At 41.9% G+C, this 15,993-nt stretch overlaps 1 protein-coding gene across 9 annotated transcripts in view; it reads right to left on the bottom strand.

Moving 5' to 3' along the window:
• Positions 1 to 15,993, bottom strand: part of Slc23a2 (solute carrier family 23 member 2) — a 113,674-nt gene that overhangs the window by 63,629 nt on the left and 34,052 nt on the right. The window contains exon 1 of one of the 9 annotated variants that reach the window (XM_021723184.3): positions 11,909 to 12,042. The exons of 7 other annotated variants lie outside the window; for them this stretch is intronic. The gene's annotated coding sequence lies outside the window, so the exon portion shown is untranslated. Of the gene's footprint in view, positions 1 to 11,908; positions 12,043 to 15,993 lie in introns of those variants that run through there. One more of the 9 variants, XM_021723185.3, reaches the window with a different exon arrangement.

Genomic DNA, 15,993 nt, shown 5'->3' with positions numbered 1-15,993 from the left:
GAAGAAAAAAAAGAAATAACGTAATGCTTTGAACTAAGAGATAAATCTAAGAAAAAGTCAAAATAAGGAAGTTTCTAGAACAATTCTATGCAGCCAAGCCTCAGTGAAGCAGCAGACAATAAAACCTCAATTTTAAACCATGAAGTGAGACCTAAACAATAAAAGTGACCCACCCGAGATTTACGAGCATTGGGAGAACTCAGCTTTGAAAATGAGAGGGCACACGGAATCCCTACGTGGGCTGGCACACATAAGTAAAACGGGCCTACGTATGCCTGGATTTTCATAAAGAAAATAATCATGCTCACATGCAGCCGTGGGAGGGGCAGAGCCCATGGTCACATTTTACCACCAATTACTTAGTTTCCCGTCAAGAACAAAATAATCCAACCAAAATGCCCTGCAAATGTGAAGACAGCCTACTACATGGAGTGTGGAAATACAAGTAGGAAACTCTGTTCAAGGAATTCTTCATGGGACACTTGTTCATTCAACAAATCCTGTGGCTGAGCGAGGGAGGGGAATAAAATACAAACAGATAAGAAAAAAGAAAGAATTATGCAAAGTTTGAGAGTTCAACAGTCAGAGGGTAAAAAGGGAAAATGAAAAGAAACAGCTGCTGGAACATCAACTTGCACCAGAATAATAGAGAGAGCTGGGTTCGCCCAGCACATTCTTCTGGGGGGCTACATTTTCAATCCTGCCATATCCACGCTTGTTTAAAGCGGTAGTTCTCAACCCATAATGATTCCACTCTCCACAAGACACGTGGCAAGGTCTGGAGGCATTTTTGGCCGTCAAGGCTGGGAGAGAGCTAGTGGTCTCTAGCAGGAAAAGGCCAGGGTGCTGCTCAACATCCTCAGTGCACAGAAAAGGGGATCTAAGGAAGGAAGCAGGGAGAGGGCTTCAGAATCAGGAAGGGGACCGCAATAGGGGTAGAGAGGGGAGGAACACAGTGACTACTGAACAAAAAATATATATTCTTGTGGCTCAGCGGTAGAGGGCTTATCTAGCACCCGCAAGGCACTGGGTTCGATCCTCAGCAGCACGTAAAAAATAAATAAATAATATCCAACTACAACTAAATATATAATTTACACACACACACACACACACACACACACACACACACATTTCCCCTCATCTTGGAAACTGTTCCCAAAACAGAGCATTCCGCACCCCAGTCCACAAGGCCAGAAACCACACATCAACCTGAGATCAGAGGTTTCATTCCACACAGGATGAACTTTTGTGTGGGTAAATGCCAAGGTCCACAGGCAAAATGCAAAAGATGAAAGCCAAAGGGAGAGGGCAGAGTGAAGTTTAGGGTCTGTGTTCAAACTGATACTCAAACAAGAAGGAAAATCTGGGGAGAGTTCACCAACTCATGATGCCCCTCATCCCATCCTACTCCCTGCAAAAAGAAAAAGAATAAGCAAGTCTACCTGCTGTCTTGTCCCTGACCACTTGACAGGGGAAGGAGGAGCCAAAGGATGAAAGACCAGGATGAAGATACAGCAGGATGAATAAGAGCAGTTTTCTAGTTGCTAAGTGCCAACATGCGATAGGAACATCTCTTACCTGTCCTTATATCAATGGCAGTTATTAATAGCCAGTGAGCATATGATTGATGTGCCCTCTAAGTCCACAAAAGCAGAATGTGAGCTTCAGAGAAGTAAAGCTACTCACCAAAAGATACAGAGCCAAAAGCAGTGGAAGGGGATTCGGATTTTAATCAGTTTTCTCACCTGTCCTACTTACACCAACAAGACATAAAACTTCCCTTTCAATGCTTAGCTACAGATGACTTCCCTGGACAAACAGAGCCCATGCCAGCTGGCCTCTGAGCACTGCCTCCACAAGACCTGCAGGTGGTTTCTTGCCTCTTTGTCATTCATGAGGGTGATCCAGGGATAAGGGACAGAGCTGGGTGCCTTTTCCAGAGATTCTGCCTCTTATTCCAACAGCCATCTGGCTAAGCAGGCAGGTGGCCATTATTTCTCTGTGTTACAACCATCTTAATGGCCCTAAGACACTGTGAGGTGGTCACAGAAGTACTGATGTTACTAAGTTACCCCAACAGAAAGGGGTGAAACGAGGGGTTCCCACCTTCATCAGATCAGGAACTCCCCAATCTGCATTTCTTTTCACCCACCTGGCTACTCCTCAGAACAGGTCACCATCATCTCTCAGCAGCATCTCCCCAAGAACTTAAATCATCTTCCTGTTCCATCTTGATGGCCCTAAACACTTGTCCATTCTGCAACCACCAAGAGCATCCCATAAAATGTTAGCATGCTCTTTGATGACTTGACAATTAGTTTCAGAATGACAAAATTCCTTCCCCAGGAATAATGACGACAACATGATGATGACAGCAGGACAAGTGAGAGATGAAAGGAACCTCCCAACCTCCTCTCCAGGTCTTGCTTTAGCCCCCTCCTAAGTGCTCTGCTTCAGTTCTTTGTAGGTGCTGGCCCTCTTCTAACCCTCTGGATCTTGAACATGCCATCCCTCAAAAATGGGCAGCCTGTACATTGCCCCTTTCTCTTGGGGTATCTTCTGTCGATACCTCCTCTGATTATCACCTCATCACTGTGTCTCAGGACCATGAAGATGGTCTCAAAACAGAAAGATAATGTCCACCTGCCTGCCCAGCCAGCTGCAGGAGCAAGAGGCAGAATCTAGAGTCTCACTATCAGACCTATGGTTCCCAGCGCTGAAGTTGGCTTGTATATTAAAGGTTCCTCAAAAGTTCTGGAATGAGGTATTGTCTTTTTTTAAAGGAACTTAATATGTAACAGTCATTCTTGCTTAATACTCCTACTGCATCACACCTATACCTGACAGGGCAGGTGCATTACGTCAGGAACAAGTCAGTGATTCAACATCACTGCTAGTCTAAAAAGCACTCAGAGCCTTCACTCTCATCTGCATCTCTGTCTCCATTTCGCATCTGTTTCCTGTGCTCCCGAGTCACCTGATTCCAGGAATAACAGACCTGATCAATAAGCATCTTGTGATAGACCAAAGTCCTCACCTCACCAATCCTGAGATAATGATGGTCCAGATCATACCTGATCAATATGCATCTGCTTTGGTGGATTTGCAAAGCTTCCAGCTGTGCAACCTGCCACCCTTGCCCTCATTTTTTCTACAAAACCTTAAGACTTTATCAGTCCCTCAAAGATAGGGGTGAAAACATGATCTCCCTTGCCCTCTCAGTGTAGTTACGCTGTAGGTACCTACTCTGCTTTTCACCATTACTTTTCTGTTTGGTTTTTGGGACAAGCGGCTGGACCTGATGTGTTGGAGCCTAAGACTCTGGTAACATGGGCACTGCACACAAAGATGAGAAAGTATTCAAAAGGAAAAGTCCAAATTACAACTGTATTAAGAGATCTGAAAATCAGAGAATCTGCAATTAAATTACAGAACACATGAACAAGTACGGTGTGTACCTATAATCCCTGAGGCTCAAGAGGCTGAGACAGGAGGATTGAGAGTTCAAAGCCAGCCTCAGCAATGGTGAGGCGCTAAGCAAATCAGTGAGACCCTGTTTCTAAATAAAATACAAAGTGCGGCTGGGGCATATGGCTCAATGGTTGAGTGCCCCAGAGTTCAATCCTCAGTACTGGGGGGAAAAAAAAAAGCAAGATACTTTCAATGGAACCGAATCAAACATTTCCCAAATGCCAGCATTAAGTGTCTACATCAGAGGCTGGCAAACTACCAGCTGGCCTCTTGGTCTCCAGTTAAGAATGATTTTACATTTTTTAAAAACGCTGTGAACGACAACAAAGAAGAACCTATGACAGAGACCATCTGGCCCACAAAACCCAAGTTATTCACAGGAAAGTCTGTGAACCCAATGAAAATGAAAGGAAGGACTCCTGCTCAGAATGCCAATAATAGTGATAAATATTAATAAATAAAATTTAACAAAGTATGAAGAAAACAATAAAATATTACTAAGGAACATAAGAGAGGCAGACAATAGTCCTGAACAGAAAAGCTACTGCCAGGATGTTCACTTTCCAATAAACATGACCATAAAGATTTAATAATTACTAGTTAATAGCCCAAAGGAAGACAGGAAGGGTTCTTAGAAATTTCTTTCTGGAAGAATAAGCAAGAATAGCCACAAAGGTCTGAAAAATAGTAAGAGGAATGTGCTCTCTCAGCTAGAAACCAAATCTAAGGCTGGAAGAAACAGAAGGATTTAAGAGAGATACAAAATCAAACTAACACCAGGGAACAAAGAACCCACGGCTGACACGGGCATGACATGGGCCACTTCAAATCACAGCACAAGATACGGATTTTCCAACATATATGCCAAGACAACTGGTTCACTGTAATAAAATCCAGAAAAGCAAGGCCTAAGGTTTGAAAAGAAAAGGCTGCTATGGGACTATATATAAGGATGGGGGGACGAGACCTGATGTGATACACCATGAAATATACTTGCCAATACTGTATTGTGGACTTAAAAATTGGTTAAGAAGGCATAGATCCTGTTAACAGTACTAAACACAATTAAAAATTGAGTAGAAAATGCTGAATGTGATTTTTTAAAATGAGGCCATGAGTTAAAAGGATTAAAAGCAATTAATCTCATTAAAAATATATAGGTACAACACTAACCTACAATATCTGTGTAAAGTGTATGTTCACTTGACAAAACATGAATCAAACTCAAATAACTTATTTTTCTTTTTATACTCTTCTATATTTTCTAAAATTACTTAGCAATGAAAAACAGGCTCCCTTTCTCCCCCGAGAGCCTGCCGATGTTTGCAATTAGCACAGTTCTTTCCTCCCTTCACACTCCAACCCAGGGCACTGGTGGCTCCCTTTACAGCACCCTCCCACCTCCCCACCCCCCCACCCCCACCACCGCCACACACACACTATAAAGGAAATTTCTGTTGAGAGCTAAAGACACAGCAGCGTGGAGCAATGTTTTCACGTTTAAAGTTCTAAAATAACTTAACAGAAAACACTGGAGAAAAGTGAAGATTCTGCAAATTATGCTTTGCATCTAGGTTATTTTAAAGCTCCCTGGCAGCCAGGGTTAAAAACCACTACCTTTCAGCAAGCAGGAAATCATCAGTCTCAAAATAAAACTCACCTCAAAATAAACACAAGACTGATGAAGAAGAAAAAAAAATAGCAATTGGGGAAACTTATGAATAAGTAGACAAGTAAAACATTCAGTCACTAACAAATCTTTTAGTACCTAATAGTGAAATTACTAGCTCTCCAGTCACCCATAATCGGGTAAAAATGCAAAACAAGGGTTAGTTTATCGGCTATTTGCCTAGTAGTCATTTCTTTTGTACTCAATGTTTTTTACCTGGCCATTTCTCTTCCTATCCAGGAATCAGTGTCACCCCTCACTGTGGCTTAAGATACTGACTTGAAAGTATGCCAGTATTAGCCAAACAGAGGTTTTGTGTTCTTTTTGTACTGGGATTGAACATAGAGGTGCTTTGCCACTGAGCTACATTCCCTGCCCTTGTTTTATTATTTTTGTTTTCTAGTAGCCTCTTGCTAAATCGCTGAGGCTAACCTCAAAATTGGGATTCTCCTGCCTCAGCCTCCCAAATCACTGGGATTACAGGGCTGTAAACACCAAGGGGACCTCCAACCAGGTTTCAAGGACTGAGCTACTCTTAGAGATAAATACTAAAACCCTATGTTTCTGAAAAGAACCTAAAAAACATGTACTACCATTGTCAGCACCTAGTAGAGTTCCCAGCATACAATATACAAAGCCTCTGATCACTGAAAGAATTAACCACTAAAGGTTCTCTCCCAGTGTAGAATCCCCCCTGGCATATACAGCTGTTAGCATAAAACAGATGGCCAACAAATACCAATGAAATACGCATTAACCTCAGATGGCACTGAATGACCACTTCTTCAAAAACAAATACACTGCAAATCCATCATGTGATCAGGTGATCTAGGCACAAAACCTACAGTTACAGGATGTAAGAAGGATAAGAGAGAAAAGATCAAAGAGTAAGAATCTGTGGTTCATACTTGTAAGCAAAAGTTCAAAAGCCGTTTTATTCCTATTAGCCTTAAACTGGAAATATTCAATGGTCCATGGACAGCAGGTGAACAGGTGAATAATGTGTCCATCCAAAGGAATACTACTCAATGGTAGAAAGGAGGCAACCGATGCCCTGAGTAACTGCATGGATAAAGCACACAGACACTGCGTTGAGTGAAGTAAGTCAGAAACAAGAAAGCAGAATTAACCTACAGGGACAGGATACAGTCAGGGGCTACCTAGTATAGGAATGGAGGTAGGGAAGGACTTCCTAAGGGAGAAAAGGCAGCTCAGGAGTGATGGGAGCATGCTATGCTTTGATTGTGACACTGGGGGCCCCACATGTATACATACCTACTTACTCTAGGTAAACTCTACCTCAATAAAGCTGATTTTAGAAGGGAAATTTGAAAAACTTCTATAATTCCATTTTTTTAAAAAATGTCCCTCCTCAAAATCTGATTCCAAAGATCTGCTCTGGGAAGCTACACTTTTAACAAACAACAAAATATTCTCATGCTTGTGGTCCTCAGATCCACCCTGGGGAAGAGCAACCTGGGCTGAGATAAAGCTATTTTTTCTTGCACCAACCTATCCCAGACAGGTGGGAGTGTGGCTAAGAAGGCGTTTTGGGAATGAGGACATCAAAACCCCAAGCTGCTGGCTGAAACTTTGGTCTTCACCAAGACAAAAACAAGAGCCACCAGTTCAATGATAAAGCGCATTTTAAAAGCCAAGTTGTGGTTCTGTGCTTAAACCCCATTATTAAAGGATTACCGTCAAACTGTGGCTGCTCCCGTTAAATTCTGCTAAATGCTAAACATGTGACCTAAATGCTTTTAATCCACGTAAAACAAAAAAAGATTATTAGAACAAATCTTCAACTTATATATGATCAACTCTTTTCAAATAAAATGAGTTACCCAATACATAGTCCACTGCTTTAGGAAGCTTACAATGCTGATGCTGATCCTAGCTATAATTATGTCATTTAAAGATCTCGCAATCATGTATGGACCTGTAAGTAGTGATTATTATTAGATCTTGTGATGACAACTATGCTCACAGGGCGTGTCTGAAAAACATTCAATTGTTCTGCAGCCTTCTCCAAAACCAAGAACTCTTACTCTTATTTTTCACTCTCAAGTTAGTACCCACTAGTAGGTCATGAAATTAATTTGGTGTAGAATTTTTAATGTAATGGAATTTAGCAGAACAAAAAGCTTCAGAGCACATCTGACAAGGGAAGGGGGACCCAGTGTCACAGCCTGGCTGTGGCTGATATGGAGCGTGGTCCTCCATGTTAACAGGTCGTGGGACTTTCAAGAGGTGGAACCTTATGGAAAGTCATCTGGGGGCACTGCTTTTGGAAGGGCCCCCAGTTAATAACTTATAAGAGGCTTATTATAAAAGAGAAAGCTTGTCTGGGGGCCTTTAATCCCAACTACTCAGGAGGCTGTGGCAGGAGGATTCCAATTTCCAGGTTAGCCTCGGCAACTTAGCAAGACCCTGTTTCAAGAAATAGAAAGAGCGGGGAATGTAGTTCAGAGGTAGAATAACCCCTACATTTAATCCCTGGTACTGCCCCCCCAAAAAAGCAAGCCTGACCTCTGAATCATACTCTGGCTTCCATCTCAACATGTGATCTCCCCCTCTCACTCATGCCCCCTCTGTGATGACATTCAGCATGGGCAGCCTTGGAGAGAACCACCTCCATGCTCCAAAATTGAGAAAACTGAGAGATAAAGAAATCTCTTTTCTTTTACCCACCTCAAATGACTGCTAAACTCATAGTTTCAAGGTAAATGCCTTGCAATATGGAATCAATCATAACAAGTCCTAAAGCTCTGCAGTTACACAAAGGCACATATTCCCAGAGCCCAACTTAATTTTTGCTGAACTCAAACACACACCCATAGAAATAATCTGCCAAAGTGAGAAAGTGGGGCAAGATGACACCAATAACAAAATATCCTATCCCCCAACTCGCTGTAACAGTGATCTACTTTATGCTTTGAAAACAGCCCTCGCTGCTCTGCCACTGAGACATATTTTTTTAAATGGACATGTTTGTTCCTCTTCCTGATCTCTCCTTCCTGATCCGATCTCCCAGGTCTTCTCCTCCTTCATCTTCCCCTCCTTGAGTTTGCCTCCCAAGTCTCAGGAAACAGTATTCCTTTTGGATCACCTCTTTAAAACCTCTGCTCTCCCTGCTGGGGAGAAACAGCCTCTGGGATGAGAGTCCCAGTGTTTCTCCTTTGCTAAGCAATAAAACTTCCTTTTTCTTTTCTCTTAACACCACATTCTCGTTATTGGACTGACATCAGAGCTTTCCGTAATACCTCCAAAATGATGGACAGATTGCCCACCAATAATCATTACATCAGAGTGGTCCTTTGTTCATAAATATTAATCACAATAATCTACTAGAGCCCCATACCAAACATCCTAGGTGATGCCACTGAGAGGCTCTGCATTGCACCCCAATGAGCTATCTCTGCCTTCTGTCACTGTCTTGATTGATGGACTTATGCTCTTAAGAGGAAGAGAATTTCAAAAGAAGTCAGATAAAACCTGGATATCTAAAAAAGGAGTGGGGAGGAGAAGGAGAAAAATAAAATGTAGGGGCGGGGATGTGGCTCAAGCGGTAGCGCGCTCGCCTGGCATGTGTGTGGCCCGGGTTCGATCCTCAGCACCACATACCAACAAAGATGTTGTGTCTGCTGAAAAACTAAAAAATAAATATTAAAAAAATTCTCTCTCCTAAAAAAAAAAATTAATTAATTAAATAAAATAAAATGTATTAATCCCTAACCATTAAAGAAGCCACTGAAAAGCTGGCTTTATAAAAACAAGTGCATCATGGACTATCATTTCCAGAAATACAAACAAGATTTCACTTAATTCTTACAAAAATTCTGGGAAGGATTGTTATCTCCATTACACAGTTGAGCAACTGAGGCACAGAGGTTGGTTTAGTTTACCCTTAAACAAAAGTCAAGGGCAAAAGTGGAAGGCCAGATAAGAACTTTTTTTGGGGGGTAGGGGGTTCAGGGATTGAACTCCTAGTAGGTACTTAACCACTGAGCCACATCTTTAGCCGTTTTTCATTAATTTTTGAGAACAGGTTGCACTAAGTTGCTTAGATGTGCACCACATCTGGCCAGGTAAGAATTCTTGAAAATACAAGTTGGGCCATGTGTTCCCTTTCAAGTTTTACTTTATATAGAATTTTAGGAGTTTGAAAAGTAGGTATAAAAAGTAGTTTTTATATTGTCTTATTGTTCACAAAAAGGAATATAAAAATGAAACAGATTTCATGCAGAGATGCAGTCTCTATAGCGAAGTGCATATATTTTTAAATCCTTTTTAAGGTTTCTGGATAGTAAGAATGCTAGATTTAGCTGGGTATGGAAAGGCCTGAAAGATCACATCTGAAGGTTATTTTGAAAGAAAAGAAATCTCCTGGATAAATACTGTGGGAGGCCAACCTTACAAGTGACTGAGTTACACTCCCTGGATGCGTGCTGAGGCGCTCTGTCACACAAAGAAATGTGGTCGTTGTCTCCTGCATGGGTGTGTCTTGCTACAGCCCCATGGGTGAAGCTACGCTCACCTGTTGCTTTGTAATATAGCCCCTTGCCGTGTTTAGGGTAGAATCTTCCATGGAAGTGCCTTGTGTGTGTCCCCTTCTCTTACTGGGCCCTTGGATGTGGCCTACCCAGGTGTCAGTCAACCTGCTGACAGTGGACATCAGGAAGATACTCAGCCCCCTGAAACCTGACCCCTTGCCTCATTTGAATAGCTTCCCTCAATAAAAGGGGTCAGCGTGTGATCTCGTCCACTCGCTCGCGTTCTCTCTCTCTCTCTCTCTCTCTTTCTGCAGACCCCTAAGGTCAGAGGAGCCGTCACAGCGACCCCAAAGAAAGAGGTATTTGTGCTCTTGTGTGGTTATTTTGTGCAGCCCAGTCAGTCCAGTTTGACTGGATGACCCCTGAGCCTTTTAGTCAGAGAACAGAAACCTGGCAAAATACTTTCCTCTCTTCCAGGTCTCCAAATGCTCTCTGGCTTATGATGGCCCCACCTTCTGATACAGAGGCTAACCTGGAGGCTAAGGTAACATCCAGGAGAATGACTCTGCCCTACTAACAGCTCCACCGTGCCAACTGGTTCCACCCTTCCTCTCAGTTAGTCGATGACTCATACCTTCTCTTTTTCAGAGAAGAAAGCCTCAGGAGAACTATGGGTCACCTCCAGCTGAGTTTAAACTCACCCTCCCTCCTGGGAGAAGGGTTTCAAACAACTGTCCACTCCCTTGCCTCAAGCTCAGTACTTACCAGCTCTCTCAGAATTATTCTTAGGAGCAAACCATTCCACTTCCACAAATTCTCACACCTTCTTTTGGCCTCAAGTGCCAAAACCAAATTTCCTTCCCTTACCTGCAGAGGCCTCATTCCACTTTCCCCTGATTTCCTAATTATTCATTATACCAGCTCAGTTTGGCTGGACTCTGACACATTTTCTTGGTTTTCTCAACTACCTGCTCCCCATTCCGTTTGCAAATCACTTCTTCAATATCCTTTACCTTCCTACTCACTCTTGCTACTCCAAGAGTTACAGCTGTTCCCTACAGATCCTCCTGAGACAAGGAATGATAGCTCTGAAATTTCACCTCCCTGATGGATGAGGGCTGAACTGTGGGTTTGCTAAACTGCACTGCAATTACCTGGGCTGGGTCACAGGAACTGCCCCAGGTTAACACCAAAGCACATGATGATAGAAATAGCAAGACTTCTCCCTGATCCTTTGAACAATTCATGCCTGTATGTCACTTTTTTTTTTTTCCCCTGCAAAGGAACATGCTCCTCCTAAGAAATTCATAAATAACATACCCGCCAAAAAAAGAGAAAACAATCACTTGGAACTACATGCCACAGATACATGTGGCTTCTCTGGTATTTGAACCCCTTTTTGGGGGGGAGAAGTACTAAGGATTGAACCCCAGGGACACACTGAGACACATCCCCAGTCAGTCCTTTTTATTTTGAGGCAGGATTGGACTAAATTGTCCAGGCTGGCCTTGATGCAATCCTCCTATTTCAGCCTCCCAAGTAGCTGAGATTACAAGCATGCACCTCCATACCCAGCTAAATCTAGCATTCTTACTATCCAAAAACCTTAAAAAGGATTTAAAAATATATGCACTCAGCTATATGAGACTGCATCTCTGCATGAAATCTGTTTCACTTATATTCCTTTTTGTGAACAATAAGACAATATAAAAACTACTTTTTATACCCCTACTTTTCAAACTTCTAAAATTCTATATAAAGTAAAACATTAAAAGAAAACAAAAAACAGAGCTTTAGCAGCCCCCAAGGCTGGTCTTAGAAAATAAAACAAATAGGCATCTGAAAAACATGGAATCTGACATCTAACTGCTGCAGATAGAGATTTTACTGTTACTCTTTTTCATGTACTAAATGAAGGATGCTGCTTTCCTAGAGTTGCATAAATGTTAATATTCAGCTATTAATATTTAAATAATGTCTGACAGCACTGAGAAAGGCTTTGTAGATTTTCTAATAACCCAGCTGGGCAAACTTGAACCACAGGCTCCTCGCTCATCTACACAGTCACACAGAGAGGCATGCACAGGCAGAAAGATATATGTGTAGAAAAATCCCACATATGTTCACAGATATGGACTCACGCAGAAGCACACACAGAAACAGACACACTCGTGGAAGAAGCACAGACACATTCAGACACACAAATCAATCCATGCAGCCACAGAACTCACCCCCACCAAAACAGAGATTCTATAGCAAGAAACAGTCTTACCTTCAGAGTGAAACCTTACCCTTCCAAAATAAATGTCTTTTAACCAGTGCCCCACCCACTACGCCTGTGCAATGCTGTGACTGTCCTGGTGCTCAGTGTGAGACGTTTTCAGGTACTGAAGCAATTTTGGCTTTTATAACCCACACGGGCTGGCCCAAATTGTGTAACCGCACCACCTCATTATAAATGCCATTTGTGTTACACAACAGCCACCGCCTGGTTACAAACGGTTACTGCAGGCCTCTATTATGGTCTCAACATCAATATGCAGCAGGTTTTGACTTGGCAGTCTGGATATTCTATCGTAGAACCCCAGCAGCTACTGGGATTACACTTCTAAACCCTCACAAAGAAGGGAAATTAAAACCTATCTTTCCAAACCCTACAGCTCAGATGAACAAGTCCACCCACGCTGCTGCCAGCTCAGTGAAAAGGGGAATTACTTTTACTCCCTACTATTTTTTCATTTCCCCAATCAGGCAACCAACAACAATTATGCTCAAAACTAAAAGAATCTCAGAGCTCTCATGGTAGGATCCCTTCATCAAATGGCTGGCAAAGCCAACAAGTAACTGTGATACTGAAGGGCTGACAATCAGTAACAGGAAAGAAGCCACACCTGAAGCCAGACTAGCCTTCCCAGTCCCAGCCTCAGGCCAGGGCCTTCAGAGCCTGAGCAGGTGACACCCTCTGCCCTTCAGATGTAAACTCCTGCCTCCATCTCCCCTGCTCCAGGCTGAACGTCACACACCAGACAGGATCCAGAGAGCCAGGCAGGAGGGGCATCTACCAGCAGCAAGGCACGTCTTAGACATCTACAGGAGAAAAGCTCTAGAAGTGTTGCTCATTCATGAAAATTTTAAGTAAACATTGACAAGAAGAGGAAGACACCATGTGATGAGAGAAGCCATGGTAGAAACTGGGGAGAAAGCTGGGAGCCAAATGCTGTAGGCAAGAGACTGACCCCTGCAAGTACCCAAACACAGCTTCCCATGACTGCCCAACATGCCCAAGAAGCCAAAGACTACATTTAGGATACTTCACAATTCCACACCCAGAGAGGATGTACTGCAGAGCAAAAAGAAAAAACAGGTGGAAAAAAGGAGGAAACTATAAAATCTTTTTTAAAAGTGGCATTAAAAAAAAAAAAAAAAAAAGCAAGGCAAGCATGTGCATGCCTATAATCTCAGCTACTTGGGAGGCTGAAACAGAAAGATCACAAGTTCCAGGCCAGCCTGGGGAACTCAGTGAGAGCCCATCTCAAAACAGAAAATAGTCAGACACAGTGGCACAGGCCTGTAATCCCAGCAACTCATGAGGCTGAGGCAGGAGGAGTCCAAGTCCAAGGCCAGCCTTGGCAATTTAGCAAGGCCCTGTCTCAAAAAAATAAAATAAAAAAGATGCTGGAGACTTGGCTGAGTGGTAGAGCATAGTTCAATCCCCGGTACTAAAAAAATAAAATTAAGTAAAAGGAAAAGAATCAGATAATTATATAAAGAACATGAACTGAGACCATGAGATAACAAGCAGGGATGGGGAAGAACCTAATTAACTGAGAAGCAATAAAGAAAAACAAAACAATAGAAAGCTGAAACAGAAGCGGAGGACAAGCTTGAGAAACAGAGAAAAGAAAGAATACAGAAAGGCAAGCACAGCTCAGAGAAGGGAACGGAGGAGGAAAAGGCAAAGGGCAAAACCATGTCATGAGTAATCAGCATTTCCTAACTGGACCTAAACGAAAGGAACAAAGAGGCCAGTCATGCTGTGCAAGTCCATGTGTATGAAATGTCCAGAATAGGCAAATCTACAGAGAAAGCAAGCACAGAGAGGGCTGCCTGGGGCCGGGGTGGCAAGTGGATCTGGGGTTTCCTTGTGGGATGAGAAAAATGCTCTAAAATTAGTCTGTGGTAACGGTGGTCATAGAGCTGTGTGAATATACAGAAAGCCACTGGATGAACTTTAAAATGGTGAGTTAAAACCATACCTCAATAAGTCTTCTAAAAGGGCTGAGGACCAGCTGTGATAGAGGGCTTAGCATTCATGAAGCCCTGGGTTCAATCCCCAATACAAGGGGAGAAAAAAAAAAAACAGGGGTGGGGAATGTAGCTTGGTAGCACAATAAAAGAAACACCACATAAAAATAAAGACATTGTATTAAAAAAAAAAAAAAGAAAAAGAAAAGAAAGAAAGAAATCACTATTTTGGGGAGGGACTAGATGGGATCCTGGGGATTGAACTCAGAGCCTCATGTATATTAGGCAAGTGTTCTACCATCTAGTATCACCAGCCCAAGGAAACCTTTATTAGGATTTGAAACAGAACACAGACTAAAAACACAAACTAAACCTATAAACAAGTTAAATTCATTTCATTAAAAATACTCTTAGATCTTGTCAGAAAATAAAGGCCAACACTTGAAGACAATACTTCAGTAAATAAAAAAGAAAAGAAAGAAAGAAAATTAATGCTGCCTTATTAGTTTTTAAGTGTCAAACACAGGCCAGGGCTGTAGCTCAGTGGCAGAGCACTCACGTGGCACGCACAATGTCCTAGGCTTAATTCTCAGCACTGCCAAGAAAAAAAGCCAAACACCATGGGATTCATGTCAGAAAGTATTAAATGAGTAAGAGGGTCATTTTACATTGCTGAAGTTTAAAATTCACAATGATGGTGTCAATCTTTACATTCTGAACATTCTTTCACTGAAATAAAACCCATATGTTTAAAACTGCAGAAGAAACATCAAAGACTTAACGAACAAATTTAGCCTTTTCCAAGAAGATACTTAACAGACAGTTAACACAGACTCCCTTTCCTCATCCATCTTGCAATGTAGGTTAGGGAATCTAACCTGCACAACGAATAAAGCTAACACAATGGGTAGCAAATTTTGAACCCCACAGAAAATAATTTCATTTACAATGGTAAAGAGCATTTGTGAAAAATGCCACAAGGAAAATTTCAAATCCCAAAATAAAGGTATATTTACATTTTCCTCTGTCTTACTATAGTGCCAAAAAGAAACTAAATAAAATTATCAAGATCCCCTAACAATTTCAAAAGTTTAACCATTCTCCTGAATAATCACTGGATCAAAGACAAAACTGAAATTGTAAAATTATCTGTACAGTTAAACAAGAAAATATAAGCCACAAAATACCCTAAAGAAAATAAAAAGGGGCTGGGTTTGTGGCTCAGTGGTAGAGTGCTCGCCTAGCATGCATGAGGCACTGAGGAGTTCGATCCTCAGCACCACATAAAAATAAAAATAAAGATATTGTGTCCACTCAAAACTAAGAAAAAAAAAGAGGGGCTGGGGTTGTGGCTCAGTGGCAGAGCACCTGCCTAGCATGTGTGAGGTGTGAGGCACTGAGTTTGATCCTCGGCACCACAAAAAAATAAATAAGTAAAATAAACGTATTGTGTCCATTAAAAAAAGAAAGAAAGTAAAAAAGAGTAAAGAGGACCATTGTCTAGAAAGTAAGCAAAAGACTTGGATAAATTTGATAAATAAATTCAAGCAGGCTCTTGGACAAGTCTCCCAAGGACAGAGCAGACCATCCATTCAACTAGGCACCCAGGGGCTTCCCAAGCAAGTACCAAAGGCCAAGGTGGAGTCACTTCACGCTACTCAGACAGCTCCAAAGCACCAGGAAAAGATCTGACAGACTAATATAATCCTGATAGAAAACTGGATGAGAACCAAAAAAATGGGAAAGGCTAGTACATACTACCACTCATATCAGGAGATAGGAGGAGGAAAAACAGTAGGACCAACAGAAACCCAAAAAGGCATTTGATAAAACTCAATGTCAATTTTTGAATAAAACTCTGAGCATATAAGACACAAAGAAAAAAACAGTCGCCCTCCCCCAAGAAAAAAATTCCTATGCCATACCAAAAGCAAGGAACAACTTGGCCAGAAAAACACTCAGGGATGCCTATAAAAGCCAGAAAAGGAAAGGAGTTTGAAGAACTTCCAGAACAGTCTTCTCTAACAAGGACTAACCAATACACAAAGAAAAAGATTTTGAAAGCTCAATTTATAAAAAAGGGAATGCAAAAGATTTACAAGTAGTGGGTCT

This window comes from Ictidomys tridecemlineatus, chromosome 5, assembly GCF_052094955.1.
Source record: "Ictidomys tridecemlineatus isolate mIctTri1 chromosome 5, mIctTri1.hap1, whole genome shotgun sequence".
In the NCBI taxonomy this organism is placed as follows: Eukaryota; Metazoa; Chordata; class Mammalia; order Rodentia; family Sciuridae; genus Ictidomys; species Ictidomys tridecemlineatus.
Note: the sequence above shows the minus strand (reverse complement) of the source record. Positions and strands in the feature narration are given on the sequence as shown.